At 42.1% G+C, this 15,662-nt stretch overlaps 21 non-coding genes across 21 annotated transcripts; all 21 read left to right on the top strand.

Annotated features, from left to right (window-relative positions):
- The first annotated feature begins 545 nt into the window (after positions 1-545).
- On the top strand, positions 546-617 carry trnap-ugg (transfer RNA proline (anticodon UGG)). Its single transcript has one exon. It is a non-coding gene; the product is annotated as a tRNA-Pro (tRNA).
- Positions 618-1,214: 597 nt separating this feature from the next.
- trnap-cgg (transfer RNA proline (anticodon CGG)) lies at positions 1,215-1,286 on the top strand. The gene has a single exon. It is a non-coding gene; the product is annotated as a tRNA-Pro (tRNA).
- A 605-nt stretch (positions 1,287-1,891) lies between these two features.
- On the top strand, positions 1,892-1,963 carry trnap-ugg (transfer RNA proline (anticodon UGG)). Its single transcript has one exon. It is a non-coding gene; the product is annotated as a tRNA-Pro (tRNA).
- A 597-nt stretch (positions 1,964-2,560) lies between these two features.
- On the top strand, positions 2,561-2,632 carry trnap-cgg (transfer RNA proline (anticodon CGG)). The gene has a single exon. It is a non-coding gene; the product is annotated as a tRNA-Pro (tRNA).
- A 1,275-nt stretch (positions 2,633-3,907) lies between these two features.
- On the top strand, positions 3,908-3,979 carry trnap-ugg (transfer RNA proline (anticodon UGG)). The gene has a single exon. It is a non-coding gene; the product is annotated as a tRNA-Pro (tRNA).
- Positions 3,980-4,576: 597 nt separating this feature from the next.
- trnap-cgg (transfer RNA proline (anticodon CGG)) lies at positions 4,577-4,648 on the top strand. The gene has a single exon. It is a non-coding gene; the product is annotated as a tRNA-Pro (tRNA).
- Positions 4,649-5,254: 606 nt separating this feature from the next.
- On the top strand, positions 5,255-5,326 carry trnap-ugg (transfer RNA proline (anticodon UGG)). The gene has a single exon. It is a non-coding gene; the product is annotated as a tRNA-Pro (tRNA).
- A 597-nt stretch (positions 5,327-5,923) lies between these two features.
- trnap-cgg (transfer RNA proline (anticodon CGG)) lies at positions 5,924-5,995 on the top strand. The gene has a single exon. It is a non-coding gene; the product is annotated as a tRNA-Pro (tRNA).
- A 605-nt stretch (positions 5,996-6,600) lies between these two features.
- On the top strand, positions 6,601-6,672 carry trnap-ugg (transfer RNA proline (anticodon UGG)). The gene has a single exon. It is a non-coding gene; the product is annotated as a tRNA-Pro (tRNA).
- Positions 6,673-7,270: 598 nt separating this feature from the next.
- trnap-ugg (transfer RNA proline (anticodon UGG)) lies at positions 7,271-7,342 on the top strand. Its single transcript has one exon. It is a non-coding gene; the product is annotated as a tRNA-Pro (tRNA).
- Positions 7,343-7,939: 597 nt separating this feature from the next.
- On the top strand, positions 7,940-8,011 carry trnap-cgg (transfer RNA proline (anticodon CGG)). The gene has a single exon. It is a non-coding gene; the product is annotated as a tRNA-Pro (tRNA).
- Positions 8,012-8,616: 605 nt separating this feature from the next.
- trnap-ugg (transfer RNA proline (anticodon UGG)) lies at positions 8,617-8,688 on the top strand. The gene has a single exon. It is a non-coding gene; the product is annotated as a tRNA-Pro (tRNA).
- A 597-nt stretch (positions 8,689-9,285) lies between these two features.
- trnap-cgg (transfer RNA proline (anticodon CGG)) lies at positions 9,286-9,357 on the top strand. The gene has a single exon. It is a non-coding gene; the product is annotated as a tRNA-Pro (tRNA).
- A 605-nt stretch (positions 9,358-9,962) lies between these two features.
- Positions 9,963-10,034, top strand: trnap-ugg (transfer RNA proline (anticodon UGG)). The gene has a single exon. It is a non-coding gene; the product is annotated as a tRNA-Pro (tRNA).
- A 597-nt stretch (positions 10,035-10,631) lies between these two features.
- On the top strand, positions 10,632-10,703 carry trnap-cgg (transfer RNA proline (anticodon CGG)). Its single transcript has one exon. It is a non-coding gene; the product is annotated as a tRNA-Pro (tRNA).
- Positions 10,704-11,308: 605 nt separating this feature from the next.
- trnap-ugg (transfer RNA proline (anticodon UGG)) lies at positions 11,309-11,380 on the top strand. Its single transcript has one exon. It is a non-coding gene; the product is annotated as a tRNA-Pro (tRNA).
- A 597-nt stretch (positions 11,381-11,977) lies between these two features.
- trnap-cgg (transfer RNA proline (anticodon CGG)) lies at positions 11,978-12,049 on the top strand. Its single transcript has one exon. It is a non-coding gene; the product is annotated as a tRNA-Pro (tRNA).
- Positions 12,050-13,324: 1,275 nt separating this feature from the next.
- On the top strand, positions 13,325-13,396 carry trnap-ugg (transfer RNA proline (anticodon UGG)). Its single transcript has one exon. It is a non-coding gene; the product is annotated as a tRNA-Pro (tRNA).
- A 597-nt stretch (positions 13,397-13,993) lies between these two features.
- trnap-cgg (transfer RNA proline (anticodon CGG)) lies at positions 13,994-14,065 on the top strand. Its single transcript has one exon. It is a non-coding gene; the product is annotated as a tRNA-Pro (tRNA).
- A 606-nt stretch (positions 14,066-14,671) lies between these two features.
- trnap-ugg (transfer RNA proline (anticodon UGG)) lies at positions 14,672-14,743 on the top strand. Its single transcript has one exon. It is a non-coding gene; the product is annotated as a tRNA-Pro (tRNA).
- Positions 14,744-15,340: 597 nt separating this feature from the next.
- trnap-cgg (transfer RNA proline (anticodon CGG)) lies at positions 15,341-15,412 on the top strand. The gene has a single exon. It is a non-coding gene; the product is annotated as a tRNA-Pro (tRNA).
- Positions 15,413-15,662: the final 250 nt, after the last annotated feature.

The raw sequence follows: 15,662 nt of genomic DNA, 5'->3' as shown, positions 1-15,662 counted from the left end.
TCTGCTTCTAAGACATGTCAACGTTTAAACAGACCGTTTCTGAATGGCAAAGCAGCTTGTTGGACTACATCTTCGGTTATTCTGTTATTGTTTAGAAGCGAGAGATCCCTGGCCCTTTTTTGGGTTAAATTGCCAGCCAAGCCTACATTGACAACAAAAATGTGGATGCTCTGGTAGCTATTACAATAGCGATACCTGTCACGAAGTGAATCGCAACTGCAGACGAGTGAGGGTGAATAAATAATTTGCTGTTAAGCCAGTGTCCACAGAGCATAGATCTAGCACATCTGGCTCTTACATTAGCATGACAAGGCGGGACTGTACTTTCCCTAGCACGTGTGGTATATTACGTTTTCAAGTACAGTCTCCAGGAGTTGAATTGTGTTACTGTCTTTTCAGCCCAAATGCCAACTGATTTGTGCATAAGGGCTTGATACATTCATGTGTGTAGTCAAGACTGAGACTGTGCACTAGGCAAAAGAGCCAAAAAAGCCAAAATAAACGCCTCAAAAGGCCAAAATAAGAAATCAAATCTTGAACTAGTAGGCTCGTTGGTCTAGGCGTATGATTCTCGCTTTGGGTGCGAGAGGTCCTGGGTTCAAATCCCGGACGAGCCCTTTATATGTTATTTGACTAAAACTATGTACAGTGCTCTACTTTACTGCATTGTTGTGACATCTGCATCTAAGACATGTCAACATTAAAATAGACCATTTCTGAATGGCAAAGCAACTTTTTGGACTACAGCTTCGGTTATTGTTTAGAAGCAAGAGATCCCTGGCCCTTTTTTGGGTTAAATTGCCAGCCAAGCCTACATTGACAACAAAAATGTGGATGCTCTGGTAGCTATTACACTAGCGATACCTTTCACTAAGTGAATCGCAACTGCAGACGAGTGAGGGTGAATAAATAATTTGCTGTTAAGCCAGTGTCCACAGAGCATAGATCTAGCACATCTGGCTCTTACATTAGCATGACAAGCCGGGACTGTATTTTCCCTAGCACGTGTGGTACATTACGTTTTCAAGTACAGTCTTCAGGAGTTGAATTGTGTTACTGTCTTTTCAGCCCAAATGCCAACTGATTTGTGCATAAAAGCGTGATACATAGATGTGTGTAGTCAAGACTGAGAATGTGCACTAGGCAAAAGAGCCAAAAAAGCCTAAATAAACGCCTCAAAAGGCCAAAATAAGAAATCAAATCTTGAACTAATAGGCTCGTTGGTCTAGTCGTATGATTCTCGCTTCGGGTGTGAGAGGTCCCGGGTTCAAATCCCGGACGAGCCCTTTATATGTTATTTGACTAAAATTATGTACAGTGCTCTTCTTTACTGCATTGTTGTGACATCTGCTTCTAAGACATGTCAACGTTTAAACAGACCGTTTCTGAATGGCAAAGCAGCTTGTTGGACTACATCTTCGGTTATTCTGTTATTGTTTAGAAGCGAGAGATCCCTGGCCCTTTTTTGGGTTAAATTGCCAGCCAAGCCTACATTGACAACAAAAATGTGGATGCTCTGGTAGCTATTACAATAGCGATACCTGTCACGAAGTGAATCGCAACTGCAGACGAGTGAGGGTGAATAAATAATTTGCTGTTAAGCCAGTGTCCACAGAGCATAGATCTAGCACATCTGGCTCTTACATTAGCATGACAAGCCGGGACTGTACTTTCCCTAGCACGTGTGGTATATTACGTTTTCAAGTACAGTCTCCAGGAGTTGAATTGTGTTACTGTCTTTTCAGCCCAAATGCCAACTGATTTGTGCATAAGGGCTTGATACATTCATGTGTGTAGTCAAGACTGAGACTGTGCACTAGGCAAAAGAGCCAAAAAAGCCAAAATAAACGCCTCAAAAGGCCAAAATAAGAAATCAAATCTTGAACTAGTAGGCTCGTTGGTCTAGGCGTATGATTCTCGCTTTGGGTGCGAGAGGTCCTGGGTTCAAATCCCGGACGAGCCCTTTATATGTTATTTGACTAAAACTATGTACAGTGCTCTACTTTACTGCATTGTTGTGACATCTGCATCTAAGACATGTCAACATTAAAATAGACCATTTCTGAATGGCAAAGCAACTTTTTGGACTACAGCTTCGGTTATTGTTTAGAAGCAAGAGATCCCTGGCCCTTTTTTGGGTTAAATTGCCAGCCAAGCCTACATTGACAACAAAAATGTGGATGCTCTGGTAGCTATTACACTAGCGATACCTTTCACTAAGTGAATCGCAACTGCAGACGAGTGAGGGTGAATAAATAATTTGCTGTTAAGCCAGTGTCCACAGAGCATAGATCTAGCACATCTGGCTCTTACATTAGCATGACAAGCCGGGACTGTATTTTCCCTAGCACGTGTGGTACATTACGTTTTCAAGTACAGTCTTCAGGAGTTGAATTGTGTTACTGTCTTTTCAGCCCAAATGCCAACTGATTTGTGCATAAAAGCGTGATACATAGATGTGTGTAGTCAAGACTGAGAATGTGCACTAGGCAAAAGAGCCAAAAAAGCCTAAATAAACGCCTCAAAAGGCCAAAATAAGAAATCAAATCTTGAACTAATAGGCTCGTTGGTCTAGTCGTATGATTCTCGCTTCGGGTGTGAGAGGTCCCGGGTTCAAATCCCGGACGAGCCCTTTATATGTTATTTGACTAAAATTATGTACAGTGCTCTTCTTTACTGCATTGTTGTGACATCTGCTTCTAAGACATGTCAACGTTTAAACAGACCGTTTCTGAATGGCAAAGCAGCTTGTTGGACTACATCTTCGGTTATTCTGTTATTGTTTAGAAGCGAGAGATCCCTGGCCCTTTTTTGGGTTAAATTGCCAGCCAAGCCTACATTGACAACAAAAATGTGGATGCTCTGGTAGCTATTACAATAGCGATACCTGTCACGAAGTGAATCGCAACTGCAGACGAGTGAGGGTGAATAAATAATTTGCTGTTAAGCCAGTGTCCACAGAGCATAGATCTAGCACATCTGGCTCTTACATTAGCATGACAAGCCGGGACTGTACTTTCCCTAGCACGTGTGGTATATTACGTTTTCAAGTACAGTCTCCAGGAGTTGAATTGTGTTACTGTCTTTTCAGCCCAAATGCCAACTGATTTGTGCATAAGGGCTTGATACATTCATGTGTGTAGTCAAGACTGAGACTGTGCACTAGGCAAAAGAGCCAAAAAAGCCAAAATAAACGCCTCAAAAGGCCAAAATAAGAAATCAAATCTTGAACTAGTTGGCTCGTTGCTCTAGGCGTATGATTCTCGCTTTGGGTGCGAGAGGTCCTGGGTTCAAATCCCGGACGAGCCCTTTATATGTTATTTGACTAAAACTATGTACAGTGCTCTACTTTACTGCATTGTTGTGACATCTGCATCTAAGACATGTCAACATTAAAATAGACCATTTCTGAATGGCAAAGCAACTTTTTGGACTACAGCTTCGGTTATTGTTTAGAAGCAAGAGATCCCTGGCCCTTTTTTGGGTTAAATTGCCAGCCAAGCCTACATTGACAACAAAAATGTGGATGCTCTGGTAGCTATTACAATAGCGATACCTGTCACGAAGTGAATCGCAACTGCAGACGAGTGAGGGTGAATAAATAATTTGCTGTTAAGCCAGTGTCCACAGAGCATAGATCTAGCACATCTGGCTCTTACATTAGCATGACAAGCCGGGACTGTATTTTCCCTAGCACGTGTGGTATATTACGTTTTCAAGTACAGTCTCCAGGAGTTGAATTGTGTTACTGTCTTTTCAGCCCAAATGCCAACTGATTTGTGCATAAGGGCTTGATACATTCATGTGTGTAGTCAAGACTGAGACTGTGCACTAGGCAAAAGAGCCAAAAAAATCCAAAATAAACGCCTCAAAAGGCCAAAATAAGAAAGCAAATGTTGAACTAGTAGGCTCGTTGGTCTAGGCGTATGATTCTCGCTTTGGGTGCGAGAGGTCCCGGGTTCAAATCCCGGACGAGCCCTTTAGATGTTATTTGACTAAAACTATGTACAGTGCTCTACTTTACTGCATTGTTGTGACATCTGCATCTAAGACATGTCAACATTAAAATAGACCATTTCTGAATGGCAAAGCAACTTTTTGGACTACAGCTTCGGTTATTGTTTAGAAGCAAGAGATCCCTGGCCCTTTTTTGGGTTAAATTGCCAGCCAAGCCTACATTGACAACAAAAATGTGGATGCTCTGGTAGCTATTACACTAGCGATACCTTTCACTAAGTGAATCGCAACTGCAGACGAGTGAGGGTGAATAAATAATTTGCTGTTAAGCCAGTGTCCACAGAGCATAGATCTAGCACATCTGGCTCTTACATTAGCATGACAAGACGGGACTGTATTTTCCCTAGCACGTGTGGTACATTACGTTTTCAAGTACAGTCTCCAGGAGTTGAATTGTGTTACTGTCTTTTCAGCCCAAATGCCAACTGATTTGTGCATAAAAGCGTGATACATAGATGTGTGTAGTCAAGACTGAGAATGTGCACTAGGCAAAAGAGCCAAAAAAGCCTAAATAAACGCCTCAAAAGGCCAAAATAAGAAATCAAATCTTGAACTAGTAGGCTCGTTGGTCTAGTCGTATGATTCTCGCTTCGGGTGTGAGAGGTCCCGGGTTCAAATCCCGGACGAGCCCTTTGTATGTTATTTGACTAAAATTATGTACAGTGCTCTTCTTTACTGCATTGTTGTGACATCTGCTTCTAAGACATGTCAACGTTTAAACAGACCGTTTCTGAATGGCAAAGCAGCTTGTTGGACTACATCTTCGGTTATTCTGTTATTGTTTAGAAGCGAGAGATCCCTGGCCCTTTTTTGGGTTAAATTGCCAGCCAAGCCTACATTGACAACAAAAATGTGGATGCTCTGGTAGCTATTACAATAGCGATACCTGTCACGAAGTGAATCGCAACTGCAGACGAGTGAGGGTGAATAAATAATTTGCTGTTAAGCCAGTGTCCACAGAGCATAGATCTAGCACATCTGGCTCTTACATTAGCATGACAAGCCGGGACTGTATTTTCCCTAGCACGTGTGGTATATTACGTTTTCAAGTACAGTCTCCAGGAGTTGAATTGTGTTACTGTCTTTTCAGCCCAAATGCCAACTGATTTGTGCATAAGGGCTTGATACATTCATGTGTGTAGTCAAGACTGAGACTGTGCACTAGGCAAAAGAGCCAAAAAAATCCAAAATAAACGCCTCAAAAGGCCAAAATAAGAAAGCAAATGTTGAACTAGTAGGCTCGTTGGTCTAGGCGTATGATTCTCGCTTTGGGTGCGAGAGGTCCCGGGTTCAAATCCCGGATGAGCCCTTTAGATGTTATTTGACTAAAACTATGTACAGTGCTCTACTTTACTGCATTGTTGTGACATCTGCATCTAAGACATGTCAACATTAAAATAGACCATTTCTGAATGGCAAAGCAACTTTTTGGACTACAGCTTCGGTTATTGTTTAGAAGCAAGAGATCCCTGGCCCTTTTTTGGGTTAAATTGCCAGCCAAGCCTACATTGACAACAAAAATGTGGATGCTCTGGTAGCTATTACACTAGCGATACCTTTCACTAAGTGAATCGCAACTGCAGACGAGTGAGGGTGAATAAATAATTTGCTGTTAAGCCAGTGTCCACAGAGCATAGATCTAGCACATCTGGCTCTTACATTAGCATGACAAGACGGGACTGTATTTTCCCTAGCACGTGTGGTACATTACGTTTTCAAGTACAGTCTCCAGGAGTTGAATTGTGTTACTGTCTTTTCAGCCCAAATGCCAACTGATTTGTGCATAAAAGCGTGATACATAGATGTGTGTAGTCAAGACTGAGAATGTGCACTAGGCAAAAGAGCCAAAAAAGCCTAAATAAACGCCTCAAAAGGCCAAAATAAGAAATCAAATCTTGAAATAGAAGGCTCGTTGGTCTAGTCGTATGATTCTCGCTTCGGGTGTGAGAGGTCCCGGGTTCAAATCCCGGACGAGCCCTTTATATGTTATTTGACTAAAATTATGTACAGTGCTCTTCTTTACTGCATTGTTGTGACATCTGCTTCTAAGACATGTCAACGTTTAAACAGACCGTTTCTGAATGGCAAAGCAGCTTGTTGGACTACATCTTCGGTTATTCTGTTATTGTTTAGAAGCGAGAGATCCCTGGCCCTTTTTTGGGTTAAATTGCCAGCCAAGCCTACATTGACAACAAAAATGTGGATGCTCTGGTAGCTATTACAATAGCGATACCTGTCACGAAGTGAATCGCAACTGCAGACGAGTGAGGGTGAATAAATAATTTGCTGTTAAGCCAGTGTCCACAGAGCATAGATCTAGCACATCTGGCTCTTACATTAGCATGACAAGGCGGGACTGTACTTTCCCTAGCACGTGTGGTATATTACGTTTTCAAGTACAGTCTCCAGGAGTTGAATTGTGTGACTGTCTTTTCAGCCCAAATGCCAACTGATTTGTGCATAAGGGCTTGATACATTCATGTGTGTAGTCAAGACTGAGACTGTGCACTAGGCAAAAGAGCCAAAAAAGCCAAAATAAACGCCTCAAAAGGCCAAAATAAGAAATCAAATGTTGAACTAGTAGGCTCGTTGGTCTAGGCGTATGATTCTCGCTTTGGGTGCGAGAGGTCCCGGGTTCAAATCCCGGACGAGCCCTTTATATGTTATTTGACTAAAACTATGTACAGTGCTCTACTTTACTGCATTGTTGTGACATCTGCATCTAAGACATGTCAACATTAAAATAGACCATTTCTGAATGGCAAAGCAACTTTTTGGACTACAGCTTCGGTTATTGTTTAGAAGCAAGAGATCCCTGGCCCTTTTTTGGGTTAAATTGCCAGCCAAGCCTACATTGACAACAAAAATGTGGATGCTCTGGTAGCTATTACACTAGCGATACCTTTCACTAAGTGAATCGCAACTGCAGACGAGTGAGGGTGAATAAATAATTTGCTGTTAAGCCAGTGTCCACAGAGCATAGATCTAGCACATCTGGCTCTTACATTAGCATGACAAGCCGGGACTGTATTTTCCCTAGCACGTGTGGTATATTACGTTTTCAAGTACAGTCTCCAGGAGTTGAATTGTGTTACTGTCTTTTCAGCCCAAATGCCAACTGATTTGTGCATAAGGGCTTGATACATTCATGTGTGTAGTCAAGACTGAGACTGTGCACTAGGCAAAAGAGCCAAAAAAAGCCAAAATAAACGCCTCAAAAGGCCAAAATAAGAAAGCAAATCTTGAACTAGTAGGCTCGTTGGTCTAGGCGTATGATTCTTGCTTTGGGTGCGAGAGGTCCCGGGTTCAAATCCCGGACGAGCCCTTTATATGTTATTTGACTAAAACTATGTACAGTGCTCTACTTTACTGCATTGTTGTGACATCTGCATCTAAGACATGTCAACATTAAAATAGACCATTTCTGAATGGCAAAGCAACTTTTTGGACTACAGCTTCGGTTATTGTTTAGAAGCAAGAGATCCCTGGCCCTTTTTTGGGTTAAATTACCAGCCAAGCCTACATTGACAACAAAAATGTGGATGCTCTGGTAGCTATTACACTAGCGATACCTTTCACTAAGTGAATCGCAACTGCAGACGAGTGAGGGTGAATAAATAATTTGCTGTTAAGCCAGTGTCCACAGAGCATAGATCTAGCACATCTGGCTCTTACATTAGCATGACAAGCCGGGACTGTATTTTCCCTAGCACGTGTGGTACATTACGTTTTCAAGTACAGTCTTCAGGAGTTGAATTGTGTTACTGTCTTTTCAGCCCAAATGCCAACTGATTTGTGCATAAAAGCGTGATACATAGATGTGTGTAGTCAAGACTGAGAATGTGCACTAGGCAAAAGAGCCAAAAAAGCCTAAATAAACGCCTCAAAAGGCCAAAATAAGAAATCAAATCTTGAAACAGAAGGCTCGTTGGTCTAGTCGTATGATTCTCGCTTCGGGTGTGAGAGGTCCCGGGTTCAAATCCCGGACGAGCCCTTTATATGTTATTTGACTAAAATTATGTACAGTGCTCTTCTTTACTGCATTGTTGTGACATCTGCTTCTAAGACATGTCAACGTTTAAACAGACCGTTTCTGAATGGCAAAGCAGCTTGTTGGACTACATCTTCGGTTATTCTGTTATTGTTTAGAAGCGAGAGATCCCTGGCCCTTTTTTGGGTTAAATTGCCAGCCAAGCCTACATTGACAACAAAAATGTGGATGCTCTGGTAGCTATTACAATAGCGATACCTGTCACGAAGTGAATCGCAACTGCAGACGAGTGAGGGTGAATAAATAATTTGCTGTTAAGCCAGTGTCCACAGAGCATAGATCTAGCACATCTGGCTCTTACATTAGCATGACAAGCCGGGACTGTACTTTCCCTAGCACGTGTGGTATATTACGTTTTCAAGTACAGTCTCCAGGAGTTGAATTGTGTTACTGTCTTTTCAGCCCAAATGCCAACTGATTTGTGCATAAGGGCTTGATACATTCATGTGTGTAGTCAAGACTGAGACTGTGCACTAGGCAAAAGAGCCAAAAAAGCCAAAATAAACGCCTCAAAAGGCCAAAATAAGAAATCAAATGTCGAACTAGTAGGCTCGTTGGTCTAGGCGTATGATTCTCGCTTTGGGTGCGAGAGGTCCCGGGTTCAAATCCCGGACGAGCCCTTTATATGTTATTTGACTAAAACTATGTACAGTGCTCTACTTTACTGCATTGTTGTGACATCTGCATCTAAGACATGTCAACATTAAAATAGACCATTTCTGAATGGCAAAGCAACTTTTTGGACTACAGCTTCGGTTATTGTTTAGAAGCAAGAGATCCCTGGCCCTTTTTTGGGTTAAATTGCCAGCCAAGCCTACATTGACAACAAAAATGTGGATGCTCTGGTAGCTATTACACTAGCGATACCTTTCACTAAGTGAATCGCAACTGCAGACGAGTGAGGGTGAATAAATAATTTGCTGTTAAGCCAGTGTCCACAGAGCATAGATCTAGCACATCTGGCTCTTACATTAGCATGACAAGCCGGGACTGTATTTTCCCTAGCACGTGTGGTACATTACGTTTTCAAGTACAGTCTTCAGGAGTTGAATTGTGTTACTGTCTTTTCAGCCCAAATGCCAACTGATTTGTGCATAAAAGCGTGATACATAGATGTGTGTAGTCAAGACTGAGAATGTGCACTAGGCAAAAGAGCCAAAAAAGCCTAAATAAACGCCTCAAAAGGCCAAAATAAGAAATCAAATCTTGAACTAATAGGCTCGTTGGTCTAGTCGTATGATTCTCGCTTCGGGTGTGAGAGGTCCCGGGTTCAAATCCCGGACGAGCCCTTTATATGTTATTTGACTAAAATTATGTACAGTGCTCTTCTTTACTGCATTGTTGTGACATCTGCTTCTAAGACATGTCAACGTTTAAACAGACCGTTTCTGAATGGCAAAGCAGCTTGTTGGACTACATCTTCGGTTATTCTGTTATTGTTTAGAAGCGAGAGATCCCTGGCCCTTTTTTGGGTTAAATTGCCAGCCAAGCCTACATTGACAACAAAAATGTGGATGCTCTGGTAGCTATTACAATAGCGATACCTGTCACGAAGTGAATCGCAACTGCAGACGAGTGAGGGTGAATAAATAATTTGCTGTTAAGCCAGTGTCCACAGAGCATAGATCTAGCACATCTGGCTCTTACATTAGCATGACAAGGCGGGACTGTACTTTCCCTAGCACGTGTGGTATATTACGTTTTCAAGTACAGTCTCCAGGAGTTGAATTGTGTTACTGTCTTTTCAGCCCAAATGCCAACTGATTTGTGCATAAGGGCTTGATACATTCATGTGTGTAGTCAAGACTGAGACTGTGCACTAGGCAAAAGAGCCAAAAAAGCCAAAATAAACGCCTCAAAAGGCCAAAATAAGAAATCAAATCTTGAACTAGTAGGCTCGTTGGTCTAGGCGTATGATTCTCGCTTTGGGTGCGAGAGGTCCTGGGTTCAAATCCCGGACGAGCCCTTTATATGTTATTTGACTAAAACTATGTACAGTGCTCTACTTTACTGCATTGTTGTGACATCTGCATCTAAGACATGTCAACATTAAAATAGACCATTTCTGAATGGCAAAGCAACTTTTTGGACTACAGCTTCGGTTATTGTTTAGAAGCAAGAGATCCCTGGCCCTTTTTTGGGTTAAATTGCCAGCCAAGCCTACATTGACAACAAAAATGTGGATGCTCTGGTAGCTATTACACTAGCGATACCTTTCACTAAGTGAATCGCAACTGCAGACGAGTGAGGGTGAATAAATAATTTGCTGTTAAGCCAGTGTCCACAGAGCATAGATCTAGCACATCTGGCTCTTACATTAGCATGACAAGCCGGGACTGTATTTTCCCTAGCACGTGTGGTACATTACGTTTTCAAGTACAGTCTTCAGGAGTTGAATTGTGTTACTGTCTTTTCAGCCCAAATGCCAACTGATTTGTGCATAAAAGCGTGATACATAGATGTGTGTAGTCAAGACTGAGAATGTGCACTAGGCAAAAGAGCCAAAAAAGCCTAAATAAACGCCTCAAAAGGCCAAAATAAGAAATCAAATCTTGAACTAATAGGCTCGTTGGTCTAGTCGTATGATTCTCGCTTCGGGTGTGAGAGGTCCCGGGTTCAAATCCCGGACGAGCCCTTTATATGTTATTTGACTAAAATTATGTACAGTGCTCTTCTTTACTGCATTGTTGTGACATCTGCTTCTAAGACATGTCAACGTTTAAACAGACCGTTTCTGAATGGCAAAGCAGCTTGTTGGACTACATCTTCGGTTATTCTGTTATTGTTTAGAAGCGAGAGATCCCTGGCCCTTTTTTGGGTTAAATTGCCAGCCAAGCCTACATTGACAACAAAAATGTGGATGCTCTGGTAGCTATTACAATAGCGATACCTGTCACGAAGTGAATCGCAACTGCAGACGAGTGAGGGTGAATAAATAATTTGCTGTTAAGCCAGTGTCCACAGAGCATAGATCTAGCACATCTGGCTCTTACATTAGCATGACAAGCCGGGACTGTACTTTCCCTAGCACGTGTGGTATATTACGTTTTCAAGTACAGTCTCCAGGAGTTGAATTGTGTTACTGTCTTTTCAGCCCAAATGCCAACTGATTTGTGCATAAGGGCTTGATACATTCATGTGTGTAGTCAAGACTGAGACTGTGCACTAGGCAAAAGAGCCAAAAAAGCCAAAATAAACGCCTCAAAAGGCCAAAATAAGAAATCAAATCTTGAACTAGTAGGCTCGTTGGTCTAGGCGTATGATTCTCGCTTTGGGTGCGAGAGGTCCTGGGTTCAAATCCCGGACGAGCCCTTTATATGTTATTTGACTAAAACTATGTACAGTGCTCTACTTTACTGCATTGTTGTGACATCTGCATCTAAGACATGTCAACATTAAAATAGACCATTTCTGAATGGCAAAGCAACTTTTTGGACTACAGCTTCGGTTATTGTTTAGAAGCAAGAGATCCCTGGCCCTTTTTTGGGTTAAATTGCCAGCCAAGCCTACATTGACAACAAAAATGTGGATGCTCTGGTAGCTATTACACTAGCGATACCTTTCACTAAGTGAATCGCAACTGCAGACGAGTGAGGGTGAATAAATAATTTGCTGTTAAGCCAGTGTCCACAGAGCATAGATCTAGCACATCTGGCTCTTACATTAGCATGACAAGCCGGGACTGTATTTTCCCTAGCACGTGTGGTACATTACGTTTTCAAGTACAGTCTTCAGGAGTTGAATTGTGTTACTGTCTTTTCAGCCCAAATGCCAACTGATTTGTGCATAAAAGCGTGATACATAGATGTGTGTAGTCAAGACTGAGAATGTGCACTAGGCAAAAGAGCCAAAAAAGCCTAAATAAACGCCTCAAAAGGCCAAAATAAGAAATCAAATCTTGAACTAATAGGCTCGTTGGTCTAGTCGTATGATTCTCGCTTCGGGTGTGAGAGGTCCCGGGTTCAAATCCCGGACGAGCCCTTTATATGTTATTTGACTAAAATTATGTACAGTGCTCTTCTTTACTGCATTGTTGTGACATCTGCTTCTAAGACATGTCAACGTTTAAACAGACCGTTTCTGAATGGCAAAGCAGCTTGTTGGACTACATCTTCGGTTATTCTGTTATTGTTTAGAAGCGAGAGATCCCTGGCCCTTTTTTGGGTTAAATTGCCAGCCAAGCCTACATTGACAACAAAAATGTGGATGCTCTGGTAGCTATTACAATAGCGATACCTGTCACGAAGTGAATCGCAACTGCAGACGAGTGAGGGTGAATAAATAATTTGCTGTTAAGCCAGTGTCCACAGAGCATAGATCTAGCACATCTGGCTCTTACATTAGCATGACAAGCCGGGACTGTACTTTCCCTAGCACGTGTGGTATATTACGTTTTCAAGTACAGTCTCCAGGAGTTGAATTGTGTTACTGTCTTTTCAGCCCAAATGCCAACTGATTTGTGCATAAGGGCTTGATACATTCATGTGTGTAGTCAAGACTGAGACTGTGCACTAGGCAAAAGAGCCAAAAAAGCCAAAATAAACGCCTCAAAAGGCCAAAATAAGAAATCAAATCTTGAACTAGTTGGCTCGTTGCTCTAGGCGTATGATTCTCGCTTTGGGTGCGAGAGGTCCTGGGTTCAAATCCCGGACGAGCCCTTTATATGTTATTTGACTAAAACTATGTACAGTGCTCTACTTTACTGCATTGTTGTGACATCTGCATCTAAGACATGTCAACATTAAAATAGACCATTTCTGAATGGCAAAGCAACTTTTTGGACTACAGCTTCGGTTATTGTTTAGAAGCAAGAGATCCCTGGCCCTTTTTTGGGTTAAATTGCCAGCCAAGCCTACATTGACAACAAAAATGTGGATGCTCTGGTAGCTATTACAATAGCGATACCTGTCACGAAGTGAATCGCAACTGCAGACGAGTGAGGGTGAATAAATAATTTGCTGTTAAGCCAGTGTCCACAGAGCATAGATCTAGCACATCTGGCTCTTACATTAGCATGACAAGCCGGGACTGTATTTTCCCTAGCACGTGTGGTATATTACGTTTTCAAGTACAGTCTCCAGGAGTTGAATTGTGTTACTGTCTTTTCAGCCCAAATGCCAACTGATTTGTGCATAAGGGCTTGATACATTCATGTGTGTAGTCAAGACTGAGACTGTGCACTAGGCAAAAGAGCCAAAAAAATCCAAAATAAACGCCTCAAAAGGCCAAAATAAGAAAGCAAATGTTGAACTAGTAGGCTCGTTGGTCTAGGCGTATGATTCTCGCTTTGGGTGCGAGAGGTCCCGGGTTCAAATCCCGGACGAGCCCTTTAGATGTTATTTGACTAAAACTATGTACAGTGCTCTACTTTACTGCATTGTTGTGACATCTGCATCTAAGACATGTCAACATTAAAATAGACCATTTCTGAATGGCAAAGCAACTTTTTGGACTACAGCTTCGGTTATTGTTTAGAAGCAAGAGATCCCTGGCCCTTTTTTGGGTTAAATTGCCAGCCAAGCCTACATTGACAACAAAAATGTGGATGCTCTGGTAGCTATTACACTAGCGATACCTTTCACTAAGTGAATCGCAACTGCAGACGAGTGAGGGTGAATAAATAATTTGCTGTTAAGCCAGTGTCCACAGAGCATAGATCTAGCACATCTGGCTCTTACATTAGCATGACAAGACGGGACTGTATTTTCCCTAGCACGTGTGGTACATTACGTTTTCAAGTACAGTCTCCAGGAGTTGAATTGTGTTACTGTCTTTTCAGCCCAAATGCCAACTGATTTGTGCATAAAAGCGTGATACATAGATGTGTGTAGTCAAGACTGAGAATGTGCACTAGGCAAAAGAGCCAAAAAAGCCTAAATAAACGCCTCAAAAGGCCAAAATAAGAAATCAAATCTTGAACTAGTAGGCTCGTTGGTCTAGTCGTATGATTCTCGCTTCGGGTGTGAGAGGTCCCGGGTTCAAATCCCGGACGAGCCCTTTGTATGTTATTTGACTAAAATTATGTACAGTGCTCTTCTTTACTGCATTGTTGTGACATCTGCTTCTAAGACATGTCAACGTTTAAACAGACCGTTTCTGAATGGCAAAGCAGCTTGTTGGACTACATCTTCGGTTATTCTGTTATTGTTTAGAAGCGAGAGATCCCTGGCCCTTTTTTGGGTTAAATTGCCAGCCAAGCCTACATTGACAACAAAAATGTGGATGCTCTGGTAGCTATTACAATAGCGATACCTGTCACGAAGTGAATCGCAACTGCAGACGAGTGAGGGTGAATAAATAATTTGCTGTTAAGCCAGTGTCCACAGAGCATAGATCTAGCACATCTGGCTCTTACATTAGCATGACAAGCCGGGACTGTATTTTCCCTAGCACGTGTGGTATATTACGTTTTCAAGTACAGTCTCCAGGAGTTGAATTGTGTTACTGTCTTTTCAGCCCAAATGCCAACTGATTTGTGCATAAGGGCTTGATACATTCATGTGTGTAGTCAAGACTGAGACTGTGCACTAGGCAAAAGAGCCAAAAAAATCCAAAATAAACGCCTCAAAAGGCCAAAATAAGAAAGCAAATGTTGAACTAGTAGGCTCGTTGGTCTAGGCGTATGATTCTCGCTTTGGGTGCGAGAGGTCCCGGGTTCAAATCCCGGACGAGCCCTTTAGATGTTATTTGACTAAAACTATGTACAGTGCTCTACTTTACTGCATTGTTGTGACATCTGCATCTAAGACATGTCAACATTAAAATAGACCATTTCTGAATGGCAAAGCAACTTTTTGGACTACAGCTTCGGTTATTGTTTAGAAGCAAGAGATCCCTGGCCCTTTTTTGGGTTAAATTGCCAGCCAAGCCTACATTGACAACAAAAATGTGGATGCTCTGGTAGCTATTACACTAGCGATACCTTTCACTAAGTGAATCGCAACTGCAGACGAGTGAGGGTGAATAAATAATTTGCTGTTAAGCCAGTGTCCACAGAGCATAGATCTAGCACATCTGGCTCTTACATTAGCATGACAAGACGGGACTGTATTTTCCCTAGCACGTGTGGTACATTACGTTTTCAAGTACAGTCTCCAGGAGTTGAATTGTGTTACTGTCTTTTCAGCCCAAATGCCAACTGATTTGTGCATAAAAGCGTGATACATAGATGTGTGTAGTCAAGACTGAGAATGTGCACTAGGCAAAAGAGCCAAAAAAGCCTAAATAAACGCCTCAAAAGGCCAAAATAAGAAATCAAATCTTGAACTAGTAGGCTCGTTGGTCTAGTCGTATGATTCTCGCTTCGGGTGTGAGAGGTCCCGGGTTCAAATCCCGGACGAGCCCTTTGTATGTTATTTGACTAAAATTATGTACAGTGCTCTTCTTTACTGCATTGTTGTGACATCTGCTTCTAAGACATGTCAACGTTTAAACAGACCGTTTCTGAATGGCAAAGCAGCTTGTTGGACTACATCTTCGGTTATTCTGTTATTGTTTAGAAGCGAGAGATCCCTGGCCCTTTTTTGGGTTAAATTGCCAGCCAAGCCTACATTGACAACAAAAATGTGGATGCTCTGGTAGCTATTACAATAGC

Source organism: Brachyhypopomus gauderio, unplaced genomic scaffold, assembly GCF_052324685.1.
Source record: "Brachyhypopomus gauderio isolate BG-103 unplaced genomic scaffold, BGAUD_0.2 sc111, whole genome shotgun sequence".
NCBI lineage: Eukaryota > Metazoa > Chordata > Actinopteri > Gymnotiformes > Hypopomidae > Brachyhypopomus > Brachyhypopomus gauderio.
Note: the sequence above shows the minus strand (reverse complement) of the source record. Positions and strands in the feature narration are given on the sequence as shown.